Below are 14591 nucleotides of genomic sequence, written 5' to 3' on the forward strand. Positions count from 1 at the left end.
GGCCACGGGATCACAGCTTAGAAGCTGAACCCTGTTGGGGCCCATGGCCACCACCAGAGGACGTCCGGAGGATTATAGAGCCTTGGATTGCAGCACTTCCTCAACACCCAGTAGTGCTTTCGGAAGAGATTCCAGGCACACCCGGAGTGCTTCCAGGTGCTCATGGAAGATCATCACAAAGCACCTGGAGCACATCCGGGGTATTATAAAAGGGGCCGCCTCGCTCCATTAGTGGAGCCGGAGTTGGGAGGCAGAGGACAGTGCTTGCGGGAGAGGAGTGGAGGTGGCTGGAGAAGAGAGAAGAAGAGAAGGAAAAGGAGAAAGGACTGAGCGCGGTGGGTGATTTGTGTATTGTGTGTGCAGAAGAGAATAATAAACGTGTGTGTTTTCGGACATTGTGTCTCAGTGTCTGTCTGTAGCCGGGCTGATCTTCATAGATAGATAGATAGATAGATAGATAGATAGATAGATAGATAGATAGATAGATAGATAGATAGATAGATAGATAGATAGATAGATAGATAAGATCAAATGTATCTCTGTTTTAATATCGGGTTCACAAATTCAGCCTCTGCCACCTATAAATTAAACAGATAATAAACTAAGGACATGCTGTTTTCTTTTTGGAGGTCTCACTGCTCACAAGTGTTGTTCCTTGTAAATTTTTCTCTGTCTCTGTTAAAATGTCTTGACGACTCAGTAGCAGATCCTGTTCATGTAACCCTCTTTTCGCTTTTATTTTCTCATGCCTGGCTGGACATAACATCAATCATCCGAGGTTTGTTCGGGTTTCGTTTTACTCTCCATTCTTACTGCTGCTCAGCCAGTGCTCTGTTGCTGAGTGATTTCTGACATTTCTTATCTTTACTCTTGCATGGCGTTTCCTGTGCCTGTCAATAAAAGTTTTATCTTTGTCCATTGCTTGCCATTCCTGCCTTAGGGACACACTGGGTCCTTTTTCTTGATTTTTTTTCTCACATCCTCAGCTCTTAATTTTGCCCCGTCCGTGTTCATGGCTACACCCTCTCTTTGCTAAGCCTTCTGTATTCACTGTTAATGGGCGAACTGGACATCTCCTCAGATGATGGAGGTAAATGTGGGCGCATAACTCACAGCTGCATAGTGATTGTTTCCCCAGGTCACACATTTTAGAGTAAGAAGCATTACATTTTGAAGCCTATGAAGTTTTGCAGAGTTTCTGGTAAAAACTATGAGCAGGATATTGGCTGGCTGCTCACTGGCAGGCTGAGTAGGTCTGGCACGTCAGAGATGTTTTGGCTGACTCTCACTTTATTGGTCAGTAGATTAATAAAAATGAAGACTTTATAAAGTCATGGCTGTACTTTACTCTTATTATTGTTAAATTTCCGCAATATATTTAGTGGCTGTAAAAGGTATTCACTCCCCTGGGAAGTTTTTCAGATTATATTGTGTTACATTATGGGACTGTAATGAATTTAATTGGAATTAATTTTGCCACTTATTTACTCAAAAAAAAATCCAGTAAAGTGAGAATTAAGGACATACACAAATCATTCCAAGTTCATTCTAAACTATGGAGATAAAATGCCTAGTTCCTTGTGACACATTTAGCTAAGTTTGGGTTCAACTGATTTGAGTTGAATGGAGTCCACCTTGACATATTTATAAAAAAATTCAAAACAACAGGAGACCATTCATGTCATCAGGCTCCTTTGGTTAGCTTTGAACTAATTTGTCATGATATATCATCCATCCAACTACATGACCTGTTAAATTGTTTCAGACTGTTAGGTTTCAGTCAGGGCTCCTCGCTTTTCTATCTGTTTTGTATGTTAACTTTAATTATTTAGTTACTTTATGTGTTTTGTGGGTGCTCTCCCTAAGAGGCGAGGCCACCTGCCCTTCACCACTATTGGACTGCCCTTAGCCTTATAAAGGCTGAAAAAAACCGCCAGTCCCCTGCGGTTCATTGAATGCACTCGTGGTGTGGTGAGTTTTTGCTGTGCTTTCATTATGTGCTGGATTTTTGACCTAATGCTCGGTTTTTGACTTTATATTTTTGGATTTCATATTGGAAATGTGATTTTTATTGGCAATGTCTATTTAGAAATGGCATTGGGATTACCTTTTGTGTTCTTTGGAGCTTGTTGTGAAGTTAATTTTCCTTCACCAAGGAAAGAATTCTGAGATCATCCAGCACTGTGGTCACTCAGGCCATTTTGTTGTTCCTCAGCTCACCAGTGCATTTCTTTTTTTTAAGAAGGTTCCAGATTGTTGAGTTGGCTACTCCTGGTGTTTCTGCCGTCTCTCTGATGGGATTGTTTTGCTTTCTCGCCCTAATGATGGCCTGCTTTACTTATACTGACAACTGTGTGGACCTCACATTAGGAGTTCACAGCAGCAGCAGCTAACAAAAGCAAATCCCACAACTGGAATCAACTGCAGACCTTTTTCCCTAAGTAATTGTTAATGAAATAATAAGGGAACTGCTCACTCCTGGCTGTGGAGAAGCTTGTCAGTCAACAGTCTAATTACTTTTAATCACTTGATGAGACGAAGGGATGACATATGAAACGTGCTGCAGATCCTAAACCATTCAGTTTGGATGTAAATGCCTCAAGTAAAAGTTGACTGGCTACACTTTTAGCTCCCATTCATTATGCAGGGGATTCAGAAAGTATCCAGACCCCCTCACATTCTGCACACTTTACTGTGTTGAAGATTAATTTTAAAAGGATAAATTTGCAGTTTTTGCCTATCAATCTACACTCAGTAATTATAATGAGAAAGTGAAAAATCTGAGATTTAATGAGGTGAAAGATTCTCTGATGTGACGAGACAAAAATTATTCATTTTGAGCAGAACTTCAAGCACCATGTCTGATGAAGATCAGTCACTGCTCATCACCTGCCTGATACCACCCCTACAGTGAAGTGTGGTGCTGGCAGCATTATGGAATGTGGGTGTTACTCAATTCCAAGGACAGAAGTGAGAGAAGGATGAATGCAGCCAAACACAGAGAGGTCCTTAAATGAAACCTGTTCAGAAGTGCAGGTAGCCTCAGGCAGGCATCTGTAGCATACAGCCAAGACAACACTGGAATGGCTATGGGACAAGTCTGTTCTTAAGTGTCTCAGTCAAAGCCCAGACTTACGCCCATAGAATATCCGTGGAGAGACCTCAAGATGGCAGTTTACAGAGGCTTCCCATCCAATCTAACAGAGCTTGAGAGGATCTGCCATAAAGAATGGGAGAAACTGCCCAAATCCAGGTGTGCAAAATTTGTAGGAACTTAACCAAGAAGAGTCAAAGCTGTAAACCTGCTAAAGGAGCTTCTACGGAGTACTGAACTAAGGCTCTGAACACTTACTGCAACACTTTTGTAAATTACAAAGCTGTATAAATTCTCTGACTCCTCAAACTTTGTCCCAAAAATCAGCAGTCATGGGCTCCTCTAAGCAGCTGTCTAGCACTCTGAAAAATAAAGGAATTGATGCTCACAAAGCAGGAGAAGGCTATAAGAAGACAGCAAGCATTTTCAGGTAGCTGTTTCCTCAGTTTGTAATGTTATTAAGAATTGGCAGTTAACAGAAATGGCTGAGGTCAAGCTGAGGTCTGGAAAACCATCACAACTTTCTAAAGGAACTGCTCTTTGGATTGCTAGAAAGGCAAATAAAAAACACTGTCTGACTGCAAAAGACTTTCATGAAGATTTAACAGACTCTGGCGTGGTGGTGGTGCACTGTTCTACTGTGAGACACCTGAACAAATATAACCTTCAGGGTAGAGTCAGCAGGAGAAAACCTTTCCTGTATCCTAGCCCCAAAATTCAGCACCTGAAGTTTGCAAATGAACATCTAAACAAGCCTGATGCATTTTGGAAACAAGTCATGTGGACTGATGAAGTCAAAATAGAACTTTTTGGCCACAATGTGCAAAGATAGGTTTGCAGAAAAAATGGGTCAGAATTCCAGGAAAAGACCACATCTCCAACTATTAAGCATGGGAGTGGACTGATCAGCAGCCAGTGTAGCAGCCAGTGGCACACGTAACATGTCATTGGTAGAGGGAAGAATGGATTAAAAAATACCAGCAAATTCAGGAAGCAAACACCACAGTCTGTAAAAAAGTTAAAAAGAGGATGGGTCTTATGATAAGATAATGATCTGAAACACACCTCCAAATCTACAATAGAATACCTCAGGTGGTGCAGGCTGACGGTTTGGCCCTCGCAGTCCCCCGACCGAAACATCATTGAAAATCTGTGGACAATTCTTAAAAGAGCAGTGCGTGTAAGGTGGCCCAAGAATCTTGCAGAATTAGAAGCCTTTTGCAAGGACGATGGGCCAAAATACCACAAAGTAAGAACTGAAAGACTCTTAGCCGGCTACAAAAAGTGTTAACAAACTGTCATAATTGTCAAAGTGGGGTTTACTATGTACTGACCAGGTCGAGTGCTCAAATTTTTGCTTCGGGCCCTTTTCATTTTTTAGGCATTTTCTTTTGTATATTAAAGAAATGTGTCATCTTTACTTTTATGCCTTTTGGTGATTAGTTCACCTTCTGCTCATTTAACTGTTCACAGTAACAGACATTTTAAACAAGGAGGCCCAAACTTTTGCATGCCACTCTATAATGTATGAGGGATTTTCAGTTTATTATTTTTAGTAAATTTGCAGATTTCTCTAAAACATGATTTCACTTTGCTATTATGGGTTATTGAATATCAATGGGACAAAATGGCAAATTTATCAATTAAAAATTAAATCTACAATGCAATAAAATGTTCAGAAAACGAAGGGGTCTGAACACTTCTATAAGGCTTCAACTAAAATAACAACAACTTCAAGCTAAAATAACAATAACATTGCTAAAATCTCCAAACACTTGCGGTGATCAGCATGTTGATTAGAATTGTGGTTTTAAAAGAACCCATTGGAGTCTGACCAGAACGTCTCCAGATTTCATTCAGTGGTGAGACCTAAATGAGTTTCACAGGTCAGTCATGGTCTTTGTAGAGTCTGCTGGCATCTCTGCTGGCCTTTTTTGAGGTATCTTGTTTTCCTGTCATACCTGGTAGATGTGAGACTTGGCAAGTCCTGCTATGGACTGCTGCTTTTCTGTCCTTGTGCCCGATGTTGATGGGATATGTTCAAGACCCTTTGAATCCAAATTGGACTAAATGGTTTTGAAAATGGATGGGTGCTACAAACTAACAGATTTGTTTACCCACCAGTTATCCATGTAACCACTTAAATAACCTGTATACTGCAATTAAGGGTTTCCATCTTCTGCCATAAAATAAACCATTGAGTAAAAAAACAGTTAATGCAGCAATGAAAGTGAGGACAGGCTTAGTTAGCCATTTAATGCAATCTACAAACATTGAAAATGAAAGTGCTGATTGGTATGGATGGGCAAAGGCGTTCCGATGATAAGCCCCCAGTAGTCTGGTTGAGTGATCCTTCTGCTCCTTCAAAGCTCCGACAGTAATGAGCCTAATTATTACTAATGGAGATGTCGGCCAGCACGCTGCCCACATCTGGGTTTTATTCGCTCAAATCGCTTTGTGCTTCGGGTACAGCAGGTACCACTTTATTTCTAATCCCCTGCTAACGCACGCCATTTTTTTAGGGAATTATCTTTGTGGCGATTTTGTTTTTTAAAATGCCTGGGATGATTGGGTTTACATTTTAAACATCCGTCAGCTCCTTTTCTAAACTTGACATCTGCACTATTAGGGGATTGAGTGACTAAGCTTGGCTCAATAGGAGTGGGCATAAGGTGGGACCACACACCACCTTGCCTGGCACATTAAGCCTCAATTTAAGAAGCATCAGGGAGACTGAAGGCCATGCCAGCTGTAAACAGAAGAGGACAACAGTCAAAAGGAGTGTGGGGGTCCCGAAGGATGCCCATTTTTAATAATGAGGTTTAAAGGGCAAAAAGAACATCTACTGTAAATTGAAAACCATCCAAGTGCCACATGAGAATAAGCCAGAGACTAGAGGAGCATTGTCCGGATCTAAAGCTGGTCCAACTGTGAACGCAGACTTTGGTTTGAATATCACAATGGTCCAGAAGGGACGGGACTTGAGATGATGTGTCAGCAGTGATGCCAATTGTCTTAAGCGGTTTTTCTCCTGCACTCTAATGAAGTAAGTGGAATGTGTGTTAGTGGTGATGTTACACTCTTAATCTTCCCTTTAATTCCTTTTTTCTCCAAACCAGTAAAACTCTCCTTAAACTCATATGACTGCCACTGCCTACCAATTATGTTTGAACTTGACTACTTCTTTATAACACTCTATAGAATTATACAGAACATTAAAATGGCTTTTTATGTATTTATAATCCTTTACTATTTCATAGTTTCACTTAACCTGCCAGGATCCCAATTGTTTAAGTAAACCATTTAATTCAACCTCATCTTGTAAGCCACCTTTGGTGACAATAATGATAAAAGAACAAATAATTAATACCAAGATAGATAGTGTCACACACTAGCGCTTAGGGGGCTGCCAAAGAGTCCACGTGAGCATGAAATAATAAAAGACAGGGGATTGGAACAGAGCACTAATGCCTTTCATCATCTTTTAACAGACCAATAGAAGATTAATCCTTCTTTTCCAACCCAGTCCAAGTGTTTACCATCTCTTCTGGCTCCTCATAAAATGCCATTTCCGACTCCCCTCTGATGACATCACTTCCAGTCCACCATCGCAGACATCACTTCTGGTCCACCCCGATGACGTCACTTCTGGCCACCCATGATGATGTCAATTCTGTTCTGCCATCAACTTCCTTCATGCCGCCATTATTTAAATAGCCCTGAATTTCTTTGTACGATTGTCGAATGTTTTCTCAATTTTTGACAGCCAAATCATTCTTTTTTGACTACGTTTTCACTAGACATTATATGGGGAAGCTTCCCAAATCTTTTTCTAAGTTTCCGATCAATTATTGTGTCACAATAGATAGCCTTTCCAGGAAGAGAACCAAAAAACCGAAAAGGAGAAGATTAATTCAAAATTAGCAATAAAGTAATGTGATTATCATTCATTTGATTTATGAACCGAATCATTACCCAAGAAGGAGTCACACGATTCTCAGTTTGATTTTTGAACAAGTGGCAATTCTCATACCCAAGAATATTCATACAATTCTCACTCATTTGATTTGTGAAGTGAATCACTGAATCATTCACCCAATTCTTGTTCACTTTGTGTCTTGTTTCAGTTATGCATTTTCGCTACATTGTCATGCTTTCAAACCAGTTAATATTACACAATATTAATTACCACTATGTTTAATTTAAAAATATATTTTTAATAAATAATTAATAATTTTGTGAGTCATTCAATGGGAACCCCCAAATAAATCAATTCACTGAATTGGATAATTGGAAAGAATCAAATCAAATCAATAGAGACAATTAAAATGCCCTTCTCTACTCTATGAAACATCAATGAGCCACTGAAGGTTTTGTTTACGACTTCAGAATATAAAGGCTGGGGATGGTCCTTCAGCAGTGACAAGAAGGTGGTCCCACTTCCTGGTGTTCCACCCACAAAATACAAGAAACACAGGAGAACCATACGAAATATCTTCTTATATAATACGCTACCATGGCTGTCCATTTGTCTGTCTGGGATATTAAACCACCTGTAGCTCGCTAACCGTTTGACCAATTGACCTGAAATTTTTGGTACACATATACTATGTGACCTCTACGAACTGCTTTCGGGGTGATGATTGACCTCCAATGTCAAAGGTCAACCCAGGAAGGTCAAGGTCAAAAATCAAATAACCTGTAGCCTGAAATTTGGTAGACATACTACGTTGAAACTCTGCACTACAGCTTTATATTAAAAGCGAATGCTGAACGTACAGAGAAAGAGTAGGAAAACTATGAAGAGTGCACTCGGCATTTCCAACAGGCTGACGCAGAGCAAAAAAGAATTGCTTGAGCAACTGAGAGCAAAGAACAGACCATACAATGAAGACAGGCCGACACTGAGCAAAAGAGAATCACAAGAGCAAATGAGACTGAGGAAAAGGCTAATTGACACCGGCAATCTGTGGTCAAATGTGTCGGAATTGCAAAGGCAAATGAGACAGATAAAACGCCATCCAGCGATGACTAAGAGACGCTGATCGCGTAAGAATAGCTAGAACGCTCTCAGTCAAGTGTATTCACTGCACGTTATATAGAAAATAAATAAGAAACAAACAGGGTAATATTAACAAAAATATATGTATTATTACAATAAACAAATGAAAAATAACACTTCTAACTAAGTAAATAAAAAAGACACAGAAAAAGAAAAAAACAGAAGCCAGGAAACGCACCCTGGTTGAAATGTGACACTACAGTAAGTACCCTTGGGAGAACCTAACACGTTGCCCCCTAACTGCCTGGGGAACCTCAAAACCAGCTATACAGGGTCTTATGTGACCTCCCGCTGTGGTAGTGACCTTGGTGGTCAATAAGGTTTTACTATTCAGGTTAACTTCAAAGTGGGAAAAAGCCATTTAGACTTGAGCGCAAAAAGAAAAAAATCCAAAAAGACCACCACTGGGCACAGGATTCAAATCCTGGACATGTGAGGCAGCAGTGCTAACTTACAAGATTACAATTTCGGTTAAATAAATGGAGGCTGTCAAAGTCTACACAGAAGATAAAGAGAGTACTTATGGAAAGAGCTGAACAGAACCTGCACAGAAGTATGGGAGCCTGGGGCTCCAGTGAGATGAACACAGAATGATGGCTTTTGATTCACTGCCAGCAGACATTAATTTGCAGTTTGAATGAAACCTTCTAAGCAGACGTTTTCCTCTGTGGACCCTAAGAAGTTTACACTGTTCATTTGTATATTTGTCTTTAGTTCAATTACTGTTGTTATATAGCGTGAGATTAGAATGTAACAAAAAGACAGCATGAAGGATGAATCCCCAGGAAGAGGACCGGGAGCACTGCATCGGTTTGCGGAGAAATCCTCCAATTTACACACTGCTCCAGCTCTGCTGATAAGTTCATTCAGCTCAATGTGCTATTTGTTAGTTCTTAAGCCCCACACTGCTAAAACAAAGGCTTTCTTACGTTCGTGTGTGGAGCTCATAAAGCTTTCCATTGTTGTCACTCGCTAGGGTGTTACTTTGCTTCATTTAAGAAGAATGTGTGCTGTTTCGCATTACAGTCAGATTCAGAAATTTATAGATTTCTAAATTAGAACCATTGTCTCCACTCAGCTTCTAACCTCCCAATGAATTATTTATGGTGAAGGGTCGCTGTGAGCTTAAAATAAGCTGACACTTATACCCTGGAAAAAAAGGTGGGAGGTGGGCAGCCATGAAGGATGGGATGTATAGCAATTCCCTTTGTTGCGTGGTTCTTATTATGTAGACAAGGCCTCATGCCAACCCTCTCAGTTGACACATAGACCCCATGACCTGAAACAACTAAATACAAAGCACAGTACACCATAAAGGAAGCAGGCGCTGTGTAAGAGCAGCCGCTGGCAGAGCAGGCTTCTCATACGCCCTTTGGGAGCTTTTCCTCTCTTCCAATATCCTCTCATCCTTCCCAATAGTGAGCCACTGCCTGCCAGCTCCAAGCTCAGTGCCTGCTGCCAGGAGGTGGTCATTTGTATTTCACCTGGCATTATGACCTTCATTGAAGGCCTAGTCACACTGATCCATAGTAGTCTCTGGCATCTCCATATCCCTAAGCTTTAGTATGCTACACCACGCACACCAAACCCTGTTGCTGACTTCCCTGCTGCCAACTACTAGGCTGTGTGATGCCTTGACACCCACAGCCATGGCATACACCACTCCAGTTGGAACATCTAGTAGTACGCACCGAAGGGTGGACTAGGGCAAGTGAGGAGACGTGAAAAAGGGCAAAAGTGCATATGTATTTTAAAAGAAGTGTCAGTGTGAAAATTACACAAGTCATGCATTGGGTAAACAGAGTCATCAGGAGGGTATTTAAGATTCAATAAATAAATAATTGATTATAAATAAATAATTAATAATTAAAACCAAACAGAAAAATGGATATCCCAAGTCCTTCTCCCAGAGCAGCAATCTCCTCAGCAACACACCTGTGCACCAAGTCAATGTAATGCAGTCCCATCGCCTCCATTGCCACTTGCCAGCCAATGCCACTAGTGACTCTCTATTCACTATTCTTGAGTTCTTCTCATATTGCCTACAGAAACTAAAGCCTGCAGTTCCCCTTTGATGTCCTCACATCTGCTCTGCTCTCCATTAGCAGGCTTGACTTCACTACCGAACTCGAACTCCTGGGCTCTCACCCTCTCTGCCACCTCCAGGCGGGCCCCACAGAGAACTCTCCATAGTCCACCATCTCTCCTGGGAGGGATGTGGCCCCTTTTATAATCACCTGGATGTGCTCCAGGTACTTCTCAGCAATCTTCCACCGGCACTCCCCAGTGTGGCGGAAGTGCCGGCTGCGCACCCGGAAGCACTCATGGTGTCCCCACTTCTCTTCCCCCCAGCACTTCCGTGTGTGGTGGAAGTGCTGAGGTCCAGGGCTCCAAAGACATTGGGGCGCCCCCTGGTGGTGACCATGGATCCCTACAGGGTTAAGCTTCAAAGCTCTGTACCTGTGGTCCCCATAGGTACAAGGGCGGTTGCTCCCACGTGGTCTGGGGAAGGCGTAAGCCATCTTCCGGTCCTCCAGGGCATCCCGGCCGGGTTGCCCCCCAGCCACCTGCGACAATATAAATTAAGGACCATTTATTTTTCTTTTACCACAACACCATCTACTTTTTGTTATGAGCGTCTTGAACCCTGAATGAGTTGATGGATAGAACAAATATGAGAATTCATAGGACTTTGTCCTTTGGAGTGGTTATGGCCCAGAGGAACAGTCGTGGGCACCTTACGCAGATCTTAATGCCTAGGGCTTTTGAGAAGGTGCCATAGACGTTGTCTCCACAAAGCAGATGGGCATGTCAGGGGCTCATTCCGTAGAGGGTGGGCTATGTTATGAACACGAGTGTGTAAATAACTTAATTACTGCTCATTTTTATTTTACTGTGATGCCATTTTGGTTTTGATACGGGCATTGCCATTTTGTATTTAGGTAGCAGTGTAATGACACATTATCAAACCGAATTTCACTGCTGCTTGTTGTGCTACTATAAGTGTTTCTGGTTTTGAAATCTTTGGCTATGGTCTTAAAATGATTTATTTACTTTGTTTTTGACTAATTTATTAGGCTTACATTCCTGGTTTTAAGAATGCTTGTTTATTTTATTCAGGTTCATCATCTGACCAGTTTTTACATTTTTCTTCTTGGTCTCCTGTTTTTATTGTTTAGGCAGAACAACATGTCAGCCTACTTTTTTGGACTGATGTATGGAGGTCTCCTGTCCACTTCCTAATTCCACATCTCATCTTCAATGTTAGTGGACATTATATTGTCAGGACTTCATAATCAAAATGAAGTTGCTCTGTTTCAGTGCGTATTTAACATCCATTTTCCAACCCGCTGAATCCGAACACAGGGTCACGGGGGTCTGCTGGAGCCAATCCCAGCCAACACAAGGCACAAGGCAGGAACCAATCCCGGGCAGGGTGCCAACCCACCGCAGGACACACACAAACACACCCACACACCAAGCACACACTAGGGCCAACATCATTTGGATATTCACGTATATACATTCTGTGTGATTAAGCAATTTACTATTAATGTTAGTATAGTTGTGGATGTTCAGCCAAGAGATAAAATGATGCCCCAAGGGCAAGGAAACGTGATCAGGATAGAGAGATATTGGTCAAGGTGCCATAATATGGACTTTCATTTGTTCACCAGAGCATTTATCAAAATTGTAGTTAAAGGAATTGTTTGAAAGGTCAAAATAGAAGTAAATTGTCAGTAACACACATTATTGTTTTATAAGAAATTATCCATAATCTTGGGCAACCGTGATGTTGATCTTTATATGGATGTGCAGATGACGTCATGTGACTTCCAGTGCCACACCCCCTAGCAACGGCTCATTGCAATACGGTGTCAATGTGCGGATGCTAGGTGGCACTGTTGCCCCTTTTTTCCCCAACAGACGGACACAGGTTAAAAACAACAAAAAGTTATTTAATTTCTACTTTTAAATAGTGCCCTTCAAGTACCACAGCCACCAATAAACAGGCAAGAAAACACAAATAACAATAATATTTAAACACAAATCTCTCCTCTACACCTCCCAGCAAGCTCTGTCCTACTCCTCCCGACTCTGGCTCCCTACGGGGCTCACAGCAGTCCTTTAAATAGTCCTTGACCTGGAAGTGCTTCTGTCCTTCCTTCCCTGTGACTTGCTAGCACTTCTGGGTCAGATAGAGAACTGACTTTTTCTTCAACCTGGAAGTACTTTGAAGCTTCTGTCCTTGTGACTTGTGAGTACTTCTGGGCTATGGATGAGGTATGGCTCCTCCGGTCCTTTCACAGCTCCCTTTGGTGGAATCCACGGTACCCAATAGGGATGAGAAACCGAAGTCCCAGGAATGCCCTGTGGGAGTCTGGAGTTCTGCTACACTCCAGGGGAGCTGCCATCTAACGTTTTTGGGGAGACAGTATCCAAAAGTAGCAGCCTCCCCCCATCCTTCCATCCTCGGGGCATCCTGGCTGGGTTGAGCTGCCAGCAGTCTATCACAATGGCAACAATTAAAATGAGGGCACCCCCAAAAAATAAAATAGCATTGTGGTAAGTGAAAAAAATATGAACAAAACCTGATAATATTCTAGAGACCATTTCAATTCAATCAATCAATTCAATTCAATTTTATTTGTCATTCAGCAGAACATCCAAGATGTGCTGCAGAACGAAAAAACGATGCACAAGACATTAATAAAAACACATAGTTAAAATCAGCCTACAATAAAATACTAGAATGCTTCATTTAAAAGACGAACGGCAGTAGGAAAAAAACTGTTTTTAAACCTGGTAGTTCTACATTTCAGGCTGCGGTACCTTCTGCTTGAGGGCATGAGGGAAAAGAGTTCAGAGGCAGGATAAGTTGGATCTCTAGAAATCCGCACAGCTCTGGCCAGACAGCGTTGTTTTGCCAAATCTTGTACATTTGGCAACGGGGCTCCAATGATCCTCTCCGCAGCCCTCACCACTTTCCTCAGTGCTTTCCAGTCCGAAGCGCTGCAGCTATCCTGCCACAGAGAGCTGCTGCTGGTTAGCACGCTCTCTATGGTCCCTCTGTAAAAAGTGGTGAGGACTGACTTACTGAGATGGGCCCTCTTTAGCCTCCGCAGAAAGATCAAGCGCTGGTGAGCTTTCTTGATGATGGAGGAGGTGTGCAGGGACCAGGTGAGGTTGTTCGTCACATTAACTCCCAGGAACTTAGTAGACTGCACAATTTCCACAGCAGTGTTCTTAATGTAGACCGGGATGTGTATCAGCTGTTTCTTCCTGAAGTCGATCACCAGTTCTTTTGTTTTTTCGACATTCAGTATCAGATTGTTTTTATCACACCATTCCACAAATGACTTCACCTCCTCTCTGTAATCCCCCTCCCCGTCACCTCGAATGAGACCCACCACTGTTGTGTCGTCCGCATACTTAATAATTTGGTTTGTGCTGAACTTGGCACAACAATCGTGGGTCATGAGCGTGAAGAGGAGGGGACTTAGAACACACCCCTGTGGAGAACCTGTGCTCAAGGAGATGGTATCTGATTTATTCTTTCCTACCCGTACGTACTGTGGCCTATCCATTCGAAAGTCCAATATACCATTTACCAGAAAACAAATGATTTCACTATTATTTTCAATCAAAAAAGCTTGATTTATGCCTATAGTCTTAGGGGTGGGCTTGTGTGAATGAAAGTTGACAACTAATGAAAGATCATCTGGAAGTACAACACACAATGCAACAAAGAATTTGGAACATGGGGGCTTTAGACCTTGTAGACATGTGAGGACCTTGAATGTCTGTCTTGTGTTGGGCGGAGGGGCCGAGACCTCTGCAGCTGACCTCTCAGTAGCTGTTAACCCTTCATACAGCACTGGCTCTGTCAGGCTGCGCATTATTGACTGTCAATAAAGGAGTGAGCACATCTGTACTAGAAGGTTTCCATTGCATGGCTACATTTTTCAGTTATTTAAACTGACATGGTCCAGAGATGAGATCAGCAACTGTGGTCAGGAAATCTGAAACACCCCATGACTGGGGGTCATGTAATGTGACGACAGCATTAGTATCGGTTTTCTAATGACTCAAACAACAACTATAGGTACAATGTGATTAAGAATTGCATTGTATTATATATACCGTATTTACACGTGTACGCTGCTCACATTTTTTTCCCGAAAATTAGCATTAGAAAATCAGGTGTGCGTCATACACGAGGAAATTTTTTTCTGTAATGTTTACTTCTTCTGCTTGGGCTCTCTTTCTCTTTCTCTCTCTCTCTCTCGAGGAGAAAGAAAAACTTTCATCATGCAGCAAAAACAGAAGGGTATTTCATGGAAAACGTGCCCTAAACACTTCCTATACAATCACAACGCGCGTCGTACACGGGGCCAAAAATTTTTGCGCGATGTTCTTTGTAAAAATTAGGGT

This window comes from Erpetoichthys calabaricus, chromosome 11, assembly GCF_900747795.2.
Source record: "Erpetoichthys calabaricus chromosome 11, fErpCal1.3, whole genome shotgun sequence".
Lineage (NCBI taxonomy): Eukaryota > Metazoa > Chordata > Cladistia > Polypteriformes > Polypteridae > Erpetoichthys > Erpetoichthys calabaricus.